Source organism: Cherax quadricarinatus, chromosome 78 (assembly GCF_038502225.1).
Source record: "Cherax quadricarinatus isolate ZL_2023a chromosome 78, ASM3850222v1, whole genome shotgun sequence".
NCBI lineage: Eukaryota > Metazoa > Arthropoda > Malacostraca > Decapoda > Parastacidae > Cherax > Cherax quadricarinatus.
This window is the reverse complement of record NC_091369.1, coordinates 20,158,868-20,172,470: the sequence shown is the minus strand read 5'-3', so window position 1 is coordinate 20,172,470 and position 13,603 is coordinate 20,158,868. Positions and strand designations below refer to the sequence as shown.

The window sequence follows — 13,603 nt, the reverse complement described above, 5'->3', positions numbered from 1 at the left end:
CTAATTCACAGGCCTACCCATTTCTCCCGACTGATAAGTCATCATTAAAACTCCTACTGTTGGAAGACAGCTTCAGTGTTGTGAGAACTCTTATGTGCGAGCTGTGACTATGGATATACCTAGTCAAACACTGGAAATAGTTTTCCTTTTTGCAAAGGCCCTCACAGGCCTCTGCTTCCCCTCTGCCTTTCATTTGACCTCAGCCTTTCGCCTCTATCAACATAGAGTGTAGAGGCGAATTTTGCTAGTCCACTGCTACTCGTGCCTCTCAAAATGCTCACAACTCATCGCTCTACCAACCTGAGGAATAACGACGAGTGTGCAGTTCTACGTGAGTTGGTAACCCAGGTGTCCACACACTGAAAATTCGTCTTTCACTCCAAGACACGTGTGCTAGAAGTTCTGCAAGTTGGAGTGAGTAACAATCTCTACGAGTATTGCAGTGTGTGGTAACTCTTGAGAAGTCTGCCTCAGCCTGTGACCTTGAGCGAGGCACTGCATCACCTGCCTGAGACTTTCGCCCATATTGACTATGTGAAGAAAGGTGAATGTGCGTGCTCAGTTACCTCTGCTGTTCTCCTGTATCCCCAACTCTCCTCCTTTAAACTCAGCCGTTCGCCTCTATCAACGACGTGCAGTGTAGAGGTGTATTTTGCTGCCCCGCTGGTACTCGACTCTCTGAGTTCCGCAAGTGCTGCAGATTTGTTGTAACTATTTGCATGAGTGGATTATGCTGACTTAGGACATTGTGCTACCATCAGTACCTACGTAGGCTTAAAATGAGTGAGGAATGTCTGGCCTGCTGGGTGACCTTGAAAATGGCACTATAAGACCCGCATGCCACTTACACCCATACTGCGTGTGTCTAGTGAGGTGAATGTCCCTTCCTCGACTTTCCTATTCACCGGTATCCCTTAACTCGTCGCCATTATCTACATATGGGATAAGGGCGAGTTTAGCTGATCCAGGCCAAACAGCGCTCCAAGCCAGCCAGTGAAGGCCAAGGCTACATCTGTTCTGAATCCCAGAATGCCTTTGTGAACGTTCTACAGTGTTCCGGCCGTACCTTCGGTGTTGTGAGAACTAGTTCTTATGTAGTGAAAATTTGTCTGTCATTCCAAGACACGTGTGCTAGATGTGTTAAGTGCTGCGGGTTTGGAGTTAACAAGTAGTACAGGGTTGGTAACTCTCGAGACGACTGTGGGCCCAGTGAATGACCTTGAAAATTGCACTGCGACCTGCAGGCCACTACACCCATATTGCCTGTGTCTAGCGAGGTGAATATCCTTTCCTTGTCCCTTCTCCTTCCTCGATTTGGAACTCAGTCGTTCGCCTCTATTTGCTTGTGGTCTAGAGGCGGTTTTTTGCCAGACCACATGGGTGCTTGAGTGCCCGTGTCCTCTGTGCCGCACTCCGCTCATCTTGTGAGTGTCTCCTGTGTGCCTGCCTGCCTGCCTGCTGCAAGCAGGTGTCCGGGTGGTTGGCGCGGGCTTGGTGAGCACAGTCAAGCAAGCTTGAGGGCAGCACTATAAGCTAGCCAGAACAAGCTAAGGCAGCCTGCAGCAATAGCTGTCCTAGGGCCCAGCATGTCTGTATACGTTCTGCAGTGCTGCTGGCATACCAGTGTTTCCTGTAGTGGCTTGAGAACAATTTGACGAACATTGCAGTGCTGACATTTTGAGCGGGACATGCCAGAGGTTCACTTATAAACATAGTAAGCTTGTGGTGATTGGCTTGTACACAGTGAACATTCATCTGTCATACGTGTGCTAGAAGTGTTAAGTGCTGCTTTCCCCAACAGTTAATTGTCATTTGTAAGCCTGTATTAAGACTTTAAAAGGCTCAGAGTGTACTTCAGTGTAGCGACTCCTTACATTTGATAAATCAGTGTAATACATGCTCTGCTCAGTGTAACTGAACTATTAAATACGGTTACATAAATAAGTTGCTTGTCCTAGTGTCATTGTTGTGTTTTCTAATACATTTTCTCGTTCAGGCTGAAACTTTACTGCTAAATTCCCAGTAATATTTCAAATTGCAGTGTTGATCTGTGATGTGTGTAACTTATGCTTTGTATTTTTGCTGTGAACAAGCTTACTCCTGCATAATGTTCAGTTTCATGAATACTTTCTTACTTGAGTAATTCGGTTACCTTCCAACTGTGTTAAGCAAGAGTCAGCCTGTTAACATCTATGTTCCTTGCCATCTCATCTAGTGGGTCTAGCGCCTAGTTAAAATTGTAATAGTAACAATTTGCAATCATTATACTTCTAGTTATACATTGTGTAAATTGTTTTAGACTATTTGATCAACTGGATTGTAGTGTTTAACTTCTGATACACCAATTTAATGACTGCAGACACGCACTGACACATAATAAACACATTAAAACGCTGGTACCTCCAGAAGCTGGGCCTAGTGTGTGACCTTGAGAAGTTGAGTGTGTTTATTACGACCAGCGGTATACCACTCTCACCTATATTTACATCAACAAAAGTGTATTCTAAGTGATAAAGTGTACACTTGGTGTACTTGGTAACACTTGTCATACATAGTAACGCGTGTGTAAGTGAGATTGTTTATGTACTGGTTCATTTATCTACAGCTGCACACTTATGCTTGCATACATGTATAACATAGTAACGTGTGAGTTACCCAGGATGGACCAACGAAGTCGACCAGAGTGATTTATCTCATTGTCATTGTAACATTACCTAGTTTTTTGTTTTTTGTTTTTTTTTTTTTTTTTTTTTTTTTTTTTTTTTTTTTTTTTTTTTTTTTTTTTAGTAATACTGTTTACGATCTATGGTTGGGGTAAGAGGTTGTCTTCAGCATTCATTGTGATGTCTGCTATATTATTATTTCAGTGAGGTACATTAGGTGGCAGTAGCCTGAACTAACTCAAGTGGAAGTTATCATTGAATTTGAACCTCATGTTTAATGTGATGTATGTCAGAATTCTAATTTTATGCTCAATATTACCTACTTTCTCTCTCTCTCTCTCTCTCTCTCTCTCTGTTCGTCTTTGTAATTTGTGATATGGTGTAAGACCTCGCCTGTACCATCCATTATATCATTATATGTACCATATTATTACCACACACACAAGAGGTCTCTGAGTGTGTTTTTGGTGGGGTGTGTGTCGTATTGAGTGGTGGTGGTCTGGGTTGAGTATGGTTGGAGGTGTTCATTGAACTTGAGCACTTGTGTCTTGTGATCTATTTTGGACTTCTGACTTTGTAGTGAATATTTGCTCTTGCATAAGCTATAAGGGAAAGATAAGCGAGGAATTCTTGTGTTGTGAGTCTTACACCAGATATCATCACTGGCAAACATGGCAACTGTCATAGAGGAACCTATTTCTGCAGGTGATGGAAATGAAGATAGCTTCCAGACCTTTAAAAGTAAACAAAAGAGAAAAAGTGAGAAAGGGCTAGAGCGTCGACGTAGTCAGACTCACTTGACTCGTACACAATGTGATACTAAACGTCCTTGGTGCACAGAGGCTGCAAGAAGTCTTTCTTCAAAGGAAGAATGTGTTAAGCTGAACTTCCCTGACAACACCCCGCTGCCTGCTAAGTGTGCATGGCTAATGGAAGCTGTAAACAAGCATCCTAACTCAAGGATCCAATTTAGGAAAAACACACACAACTTTGTGTTTGTGGAACAGAATAAAGAGCTGATTAATGATCTACTTAGTACACCTTATGGGGATATTAAGCTGCTCTGACCTCCATCAGACACTCACCACTTTAAAAAATGGGTCAGTATCATAATCTTTGGATACCCTCTCTGCATGGACCCATCCCATCTGACTCTAAGTGAGCATATCATCAAGCCTAAAAGACTTAAAGGAAAATCCCAAATTATTGCCAGTTGGGTAGGTCCTGTGCCCCTCCCCCGGAATATCTGGGTGCATGGTTTACGTTTCCTAAACATCGAAGTGTACCTACCCCCTAAACGTAGGTGTTACAAATGCCAGCACTATGGCCATGTTGCAGTAGACTGTGGAATACTACATTCTTGGTGTGGTAAGTGTGCTGGGAAACATTCCACTAGAGAATGCACAGTAGGCCCTGACAGCCGAAAATTTAAGTGTATTAACTGTAAAGAAGTTGGGGTTACAGTTTCCCACAAGGACTGCAGTCAGAACTCAAACAACCTTCGATGTAAACCTGATAACAGTCCTTTAATGGTAACTGAGGATGGGGCCATCCAGTCTACCACAGCCAGAACTGAGACTGAACCTCTGCAAAGTGTGCAAGAACCCCACCTCACTGCAAAGGATTCTGGTGATACCAGAATGCCATCACACACACCAGCTGTGGAGGAGCTAGCCATCCCTGCTAGCACATATGGAACTACTGGTCTGCCACTACAGATACCTATGGCTACACCTGAATATGGGGATGAGTTTGTTATTTCTCCCAATACACACAACTACAACAGTCAGACGGACACCACACCGGTAACCTCCCTGGAAATTGGAGATGAGTCAGATGCACAGGACCTACCTGCAATGAATGATGAAACAGAGAACACTAATGTAACCATGGTACCTGTTAAGGTGATAGGTGTTAAAGAAAGCACTAACCCAGAAGTGCCATCCTCCGGAGAGGCATTGGATTCGCCTGACCTTCCTCATATTATAACAAATTTCCAGAAAAAAATTGAGCATCTTGAACAGATCCTGACAAGTTTAATAAATATATGTAATCAGGATGATGATCTTGAGCATGGTGATGATGTCAAAAGTGCAGCAATCTCCGTTCAGCTTCCAGCAATTTGTGAGAAAGAAGCCCATAACTCTTGCCTTCAAAAATTGCCTTATCACTGGCTGCCAAAATGCCGAAAAATGCTTAAAAATAAAGGTCCTGAAGATAAAGACGTACAAACTATGCTATTTGCTCTTAAGTATCTGCACACTGTAGTCAAAGCATAATAGTTTTACCATCTTATGAGCAAGAGATTGTAATAACTCACTACAATGGATACATTACAAATCTTTTCATGGAACATTGCTTCCATCAGGAAGCGGTTGCCTGACTTACATCATATTAGTGCAACCAAGAATATTGATGTCATCTGTTTGCAGGAATGTAGATTGAAAGATGGAGCACCTCCACCAAACTTTCCTGGATATGCAGCTTATAACCTAAGGTCAACCAACTGTTGTGTGATGTATGTCAGAAAGAGCTTGCCACATTCACTCCTTTCCTTGCAGAGTCGAGTTAACATGCAGTATCATGGTGTCAAAGTATATGCAGGCGATTTTTCCATAAACATTTTTAATCTCTATGCCCCAGCGAACCAGCTTCGACCTGATGCTTTACCAGATCGCATCAATAGTGAACCTACCATCATTCTTGGAGATTTTAATGCCAGACATAAGAATATTGGTGGGTCTATAACAAACACCAATGGAACTAAACTAGTGAGATTGCTAAATGAGCATGATAATGTTCGAATTGTGGGCACTACTGAGCCTACTCACATATATGGTGGCATACTAGATCTGTGTCTTGGATTTAATACATCATATACGATGCATGACTCTGTCATAGTTGATGATCTTCTATCTGATCACTTCCCAAGACTAACAACTGTCAATCTTGATCACATCTCCAGCAATCAAGGAGCTAAATACAGAAGGAGGAAACTTATTCTCAAACCAGAACACAGAGACAACTTTATTAACCACTTGGATGAATGGTATAAGAATTACGAGCCCATTGGCACACAAAAATTTAATGATGATTTAATTACCACTATTGAGAGTGTTCTCACAGATCAAGTGGGCAGGAATAGGAAACAAAAACCATCCACTATAAATAACAATAAAAACCAATGTAAATACTATAATGATCCACAGCTGCGCAATCTAACACATGCAGCTAGGAGGATTGATAAAGCATACCGTGAATGTAGAACCCCAGACCTGCTCAGAACGTTCCAAGCTGCACTAACAAATGCAAGGAATAGAAAGGAAGAACTTAGGCAACAGGAATGGGAACAGTTTGTTAGTGGATTAAATAGGTCCACCCCTTTCAGTTTGGCTTGGAAAGGTATAAATAAAATAACCAGGAAAAAGACTGGCAATGTTGCTCATCCCTTTCCTCTTGAAAAAGCAAATGACCTCATAAATGGCTGGTCCAAAACATCCAGGCATGAAAGCCTTCCATCTCATATTAGAAAAAATTTAGAGAGTACTTCTGAAGAAATGTTGAAACTGATTAATTTTATGAGCCAAAATATTGATGAGAGTGATTGCCTCTTTACCGAGTATGAATTAGATAATGCATTAACCAAAGGTCGATCAACTGCTCCTGGAGAGGATGGTATAACCTATGATATTCTCAGAACTCTAAGGCACGTGCCTGATAACCCTTTGTTGGCACTGTATAATCTCAGTTACATTGAGGGCGTTCTTCCTACTTCCTGGACCAATAGTCTCATTGTGCCTATCCCTAAGCCCCAACAGCCTGATACATTTAGGCCGATCTCCTTAACTAGTTGTCTTTGTAAAACTTTTGAAAGAATGATGCTTAACAGACTGTACTACAGAATCAGAGATCAACTTTCCCCCTACCTCTATGGGTTCATGAAAGGTAAAAGTGTGCAGAACTGTATTTCCACCTTTCTCACTGCACACACCTCTACTAGTTTTACCACTTTTCTTGATCTAAAATCTGCATTTGATATTGCGAACAGAACCGTTATACTACATGAATTAGCCAAAATGAATATTGGTGGTAGCTTACTCTGCTGGATAATAGGATACCTGTCAAATAGAGTATCCTCTGTCCTTTACCAAGGCTTCAGAAGTGATTCTAAAGAAATGTCTTTAGGTACACCGCAGGGAGGAGTTCTTAGTCCCATGCTATTTAATATTCTGATTAATGCTCTCCTAAATGCTCTACCTGCCTCACCTAAACATATAGCTATAAGCTATGCTGATGATATCATGATCCATACAACAGGGCATAAGAAGATGAATACCATTCTTAATGAAGTTCAAGCAATTTGTAATCGACTAGGCCTCAAAATATCTTCCTCTAAAACTAAGATATTAACAAGCAAACGACATCCCCCACCCATCTATTTGCAGGGTGAAATCATTAGCTACGTTAAAACTTACAGATATCTTGGTGTAGATGTACCCTTTAACAAATCCACTATACCACAACTAAACAAGAAATGTAAAGCTAGGCTAAATGCTCTCAAAGCTGTTGCTGGCTACAATCCCAACTATGGTGCAAATGTGAGAATCGTGAGAATGATGTACATAGCCTATGTTAGGTCCTTAATTGATTATGCTGCTCCCATGTTGATATTAGCTAGAGAAAGTTCTCTCCGACCCTTGGAGTTAATGCAAAATGAAGCTCTCAGGATTATTCTTGGCTGTCCCAGATCTACAAAAGTTCTTAACATGAGGAAGGAGCTTGGTATTTCTAGTATCAGTGATAGGATTGTTGAAATTAACACTGTACTCGGTATTAGAATGTTGAGAAACGAACCAGACACTGTCACAGTGAATCTTACCAAGTGTCTAGAGGTAAATACACACAGATCTAAATGGATTGTGAAAACGTGCAATTGCATTAAGTTTTATAACTAACATGAACTGTATCACTGTAGGCAACAAGAGCATTTCACCCCTCCATGGAAGATGTGTTCATTTAATATCACATACCTACAAGTCCCTCCCAAGAAGCTCATTGCTAGTAATCCCTTCCTTAAATCTCTTGTTAGAGCAACTGCTCAAGAAGAAATTTATCACCTAGCTGGTAGTAACAAGTTATCACAAGTTATATACACTAATGGATCTAAACAGGAGTCTTCTGGCAGAGCTGCATCTGCTCTTGTTGCCACCTCCCTAGTTAAGAACGATAATAAATTTGTTGAGTTAGGCATAAGAATTAACAACTGGGCGTCTACACTGCAAACTGAATTGTTTGCAATCCTAATGGCGCTAAAGCTAACCTATGACACTGAGCTTGACTCTATCATCATTACTGATTCTATGTCATCACTGAAGGCTCTTGACTCATATAATGACTCCAACAACATGCTCATTGGGGAAGCCAGGTATAGATACTCAAAAATTAGGGACAAAGGAATTAATGTACAATTGCTATGGATCCCATCACACATTGGATTACTCCTTCATGATAAAGTTGATATGTTAGCCAAGAAGAGTATCGAGAAGGAGAATGTAGAATATAACTTTGGTATAACTGTGTCTAGCATTAGGAATAATATTAGGAGAGAAGTAAATAATGAAAATGATTGTTATAGGAATGCAGTTAGAAGCCTGAGTAGATCTATAACCCACTATGATAACATGAACGTAGATAAGTATGTTTATGGAGCAACTTGCAATGCGAACAGACTGACTGATGTTGTAGTGGCCAGGCTTAGGCTTGGTTACAAGTACTTCTGGCAGTTTGGGAGACACACAGATGATGATCAAACTAAATGTAAATTATGTGATCAGGCATATGGTCACTCTCTTGAACACTATGTGCTTAATTGTCCACTTATTGAGGAACACAGAGACAGACAGTATAATAACCTATGTGACATGTCAAGATATCTTATTAATGAAAATAAGATACCAGATATACTAAGCAAATTTCCTAAATTTGCTTGTAACAGATAAGTGAACTATAGATATGTAGATATAAATCCATATGTATTCCTGTTAACCCTTTGGGGCCTAGTTCCTAGGCCTTTTGTGTATCCATATGCTCTCGCGCTACTGTCCACAGGATGGATATGGGGTGCACAATAAACTAGCCACTTCGGTGGCAAAATCTAATCCCGAGGGGTTGACCCGAGTTTGCAAAATAAGCCAGCAGCCAGTCTGTGGTGAGGGAGTCAGTCAGCCTAGCCTACTCCATCCAGCCTTTGCCTGCCAAGCCAGCTTTCCACCCCTGCTGTGCTCATCGTTAGAAGTTATCAAACCATTCTGTGTGAAGGGTTAAGCAAAGCCAGCCAGCAACTAACCCAGGTGACTAACCGAGGTGACTAACCCAGTTCTCAAGCAAGCCACTTGGGAACAGTCTTCTCATTGCTTTGTGCTTCAAGCTCCAAGCCATTCTGAGTGCTTTTTCATCCCTGTGTTGTGGCATTTCGTGGGTTTATTTTAAGCCAACCCGGCTTAGAATATTTTCGTGCCAGTGTGGGTGTCCCCAGTGAGGCTTACACCGTTCATTCCATAGGCCCAGTTACCATGTGGTCTTACCACTACTGCCTCAGCCCTGCCTCAGCCCACTCACCAAACCACTACCACTGTTTGTAGTCTTATTATGGGTTCTAGCACTATATTTTAAGGACGACATAGGGGTCAAGAGCTAGAGTGTGTTCTTTCGTCAGTGGCGCCATCGTTAAAAGCCTCCTGTGTGAGTGTATCGTCGATTTAAGCTCCATTCTACGATCACGTGTGCAGAGGAGCAGTGAATGCAGTCAGCCATTAGTCTCCTCTACCCTTCACCACCATCCTCCACCCCACTTCAGTTAACAACGCTGCTACAGCGATAATATTTTTCATAGAGACATTTGTGAGTGTTGAGACATTTATTTTTGTGTTTCCAGTGATTTTTTTTTCTTAGTGACATTCAGTGACTCGATTAGACTCAGTGTTTATTATATATTGTTTGCAATATTTTTTATCTTCTTAATTCAGTGTTAATTTTCGTGAATAATTTCATGTCTGATGTGTTGTGCTTCTTTTTTTTTATATACTTGAAGTAAGTACCTTAGTGTTTTTTTCTTGTTGTGTGCAACACATATAAGCAGTATAGAACTTGTGTTACACTTCAGAATCACCTTGTGTTCTCAGTATTCCAGTGAAGTAATTCAGTAATTTATTACCTTGTATTCTGCATCACAACTCAGTGTTGTCTGTTATATTTTCCTCCCAGCATTTGTGTATTCTTGTTTTGTTCTCTCTGTGTGTTGAACATTTTTGTGTTAATTCCTTTCATTTAGCCAGTGTCTAATTTGTCTTATTTCCACAGACAATAGTGCCATTGTTTTGTGCAAGCAAGAAAATGATTTTTACAAATTTTTCACACATCAAGTTTCATAGCAAGAAAATTCTAGTATTGTGTCTATATTGATGTGTTGTGTTCTGCATCACTGTAAGTGTTCAAACATTTTGTTCTGTGTTTTTGCATCTATGATTTTTATATTTCATTGAACAAATTCATCTTAGTGCAATTTCTTTAAGATCCTGTTTTAAAGTAAATCATTCTTTGCTTGTTCAGTAAATGTTGCTTAGTTGCAGTTAAGAGTTAAAGTGTTCACTCAGTTAATTCCTTGCTATATTTTCTTTTCTTGTAAACTGTATTTTCTTGTGTGTGTAACATTTTTATTATTGCACATTGACTCATTTTTGCAATAATTCTTGTGTAAACATTGTGTTGTCATTAAAATTTTTCTTGCAGAAATTTTATGTAGTGTTGTGCAGTAATTTTGATTAGCAATTGTTATTTGCAATATTGCTACAGTTTATTTCAGTGCAGTTTCTTATGCTCTGTTCTGTGCATAATATTTTATTCTTTGTGTGTCATTTTATTTTATTTTTAGTGAATTGTTTTCCCCAGTTTTTCTTAATTTTGCACAAGCTTTATTGAAGTAAAAGGACACAGGTGCAACTAATGTGACATTTTATTGTGGCAACGTTTCGCTCTCCAGGAGCTTTATCAAGCCATTACAAACAATACATGGACACAGAGGGTATATAAAGGCTCAGAGTGAGGTGCAGTACTAGTGAGGTACCATTTCGATGTTCACTAGTGGTAGTGGTAGTAGTAGTAGTAGTAGTAGTAACAAAAGTAATACAATATGGTAGAGCAATTATTTCATGCATGAATAAAAGCATATATAAAAGCATATATAAAAGCTATTACTTGGGTAACATAAAAATAGGTTGGACAAATATAGACTGGAAAGAGGCAGGTTGTTTCAGTGTTCACTCTCTGTAATGTGCTTTGTGTAGTATAACAGTGTAACAGTAGCACATTACAGAGAGTGAACAGCGAAACAAGCTGCCTCTTTCCAGTCTATATTTGTCCAACCTATTTTTATGTTACCCAAGTAATAGCTTTTATATCCTTTTACTCATGTACGAATTAATTGCTTTACCATATTGTATTACTTTTGTCACTACTACTACTACTACTACCACTAGTGAACATCGAAATGGTACATCACTAGTATTGCACCTCACTGAGCCTTTATATACTCTCTGTGTCTATGTATTTTTTGTAATGGCTTGATAAAGTTCCTGGAGAGCGAAACGTTGCCACAATAAAATGTCACATTAGTTGCACTTGTGTCCTTTTACTTTACATATTGTCGGTAATTCTACCAACTTTATTACAAGCTTTATTGAGTCCATTTTAACATTTTTGATTGATTCATCATTTTATTGTTGAATTTCCCTATTGCATTGAGAGTAAAGACAACTCACTGTGCCATTCATTCAATTTTAAAGTAAAGTTGAGTAAATCAGATTTGAGTAAAGTACAAGTTTTCTTGATTTTCAAAGTGTTGTTTATTCAGTTAAGTATTTTCTTGTGTGAGTTTCCTTGCTTACAGTGTGACCTGTCAATTTTTAATTACTTACGCAGAATAGTTAAGCATTTTCTTCCCATTTAAGTTCACTGTGTTGTGTGTTCCTCAGTTACAGTTTCTTTTGTTTCTCTAAATTCTTGTTTTACATTTTGCAAATATGTCTCAAGTCTTCTCAAGCAATGCCTCAGCACATGCTGCTAGTACAACCATTAATGCGCCAGTCCAAAATTCGAGTAATTCCTTATAAAACAATAGACATACTCAGACTTCCAGCCTGCGCAATTTTAGTCGTGATCCTTTGATGCTATGCCATTGTTCAATGGTAACCCAGACAACCTAGAAGGTTGGTTTACCGCTGGTCGAGCTAGAGCTAATGCTTCAGTAGATGGTCCTCCATCTGAGAGTTGTTTAATTAGTATTGGAAAGGAGAGTTTAGCCCATTCTCCAGCCGCCTCACATGTGTTCAACTTGATTCGTATGAAGGACTTTCAAGATCTCACCAGGTGACAAGATTATGAACAGTTAATCCGTAACTATCTTGAACCGGTGCGAGAAACCGATAGTTTTGTCGTCCTTAAAGAATTAGTGTGTACAGCTCCGAGGCCAGAGGAGTCAATAGATGAGTTTGCCCTTCGTCTAAATAACCTAATGTCCTCATTCGTTAAAGCAGGCCAAAGTTCTAGGTACCTTAATATTAAAGACAATGATAAACCAGCCCTTGAAGGGCTTGCTAAATTAGCATCATTCAGAGTTATCAAACAGCTAATGCCACCGACATCAATGTATGTGTACAATTCTAGTCCTCTAAATGCTACTATGGGACCGCTTGCAGCTCTCATCCATGTACGTAATTTGTGTCCCGAGGGAACCTTCTCTTATCGAAAGTCTACGCCAACCACTTTGTCTACTCCTGTACTTCCTCTAGTTTGTGCTACTACCAAAACTCCCAATCTAAATCACTCGCGATCATCATCCAAAGTTAGTGTCATCATTCCCGTAGCACTCGTAGCATGTATAGTACCTATAGTCAAAGAACTTACTATAATTGTGGTTTCCGTGGCCATATTGCAATTAATTGTCCTGATAGTCACCCTAAGAGGCGTCATACTGATGATGAGTACCAGTCAGATCTTCCCTACTGCACTTATCATAGAATACATGGACATGACACATCTGAGTGCAATGCTCTCTACAACCTTCAGTACTCTAGATCTTTCCGTGGCCGTTCCAACCGCAGAGCCAGGAGAGGAAATAGAGATCGGGGTTCTCAGAACAACAAGAACCAGCCTCGTTTTTCCAATTCGGGGGAATCTGAGCTCCCCAGTCTACTCGTCCAGTCGTGACAGTAGGTGATTATGAGTACACCATCCCAGTTCAAAATTCCTATGAAGCCTTAGACAGTCTTGAGAATGACAACCTCGCTATTGATGCTGCTTCACACGTCTCTGACGTAGAGGAATTTGGGGATGAAGTAGAAAATGCCTTCTCTGATGACAACCCACCCTTCTGTTTGCACGTAGCTCCAAACAAAATGATAGGTCCTTTAGTACAAGCTTCTATCCATAATGCGCCCGTTCATGTGTTCATGGACTCTGGTGAGCAAGTTAATATTATCAGGTCTAGCTTGTTTAGAGAGAATCAGTTATCACGTGTTCTCCTCGTTGAACCAACTTCTGTAACCTCCCTTAGTGGAGTAGCTGGTTACCTTCTGCATGTCCGAGGTCAGACTTCACTTACCTTTTCTATACAAGGTAGAGACTCAACTGCTGCTTTTCTTGTTGTCGACCAAATTACTTTGCCTGGTGACCTTCTACTGGGATTTGCTTCCATGTGAGACTTACGCAATGTGCTCGATCCTTACCGATGGCATGCCCAAATTGACGACTTGATCGTTCCATTTTGGGGTTACCAGCTTGGATCAGAAATCTGCCATACTGCCGCAGAGTACGATGTACAGATTAAGTCCTTACAAGCCAATGCATTTTCCAGCAGCATACCCAAGCGGTCAGGCAATAGTAAC

At 40.3% G+C, this 13,603-nt stretch overlaps 1 protein-coding gene across 8 annotated transcripts in view; it reads left to right on the top strand.

The window, feature by feature from the left end:
- LOC128701491 (uncharacterized) overlaps positions 1-13,603 on the top strand; it is a 248,289-nt gene that overhangs the window by 23,806 nt on the left and 210,880 nt on the right. The window contains exon 1 of one of the 8 annotated variants that reach the window (XM_070101760.1): positions 10,030-10,145. The exons of the other annotated variants lie outside the window; for them this stretch is intronic. The gene's annotated coding sequence lies outside the window, so the exon portion shown is untranslated. Of the gene's footprint in view, positions 1-10,029; positions 10,146-13,603 lie in introns of those variants that run through there. 8 annotated transcript variants of the gene reach the window in all.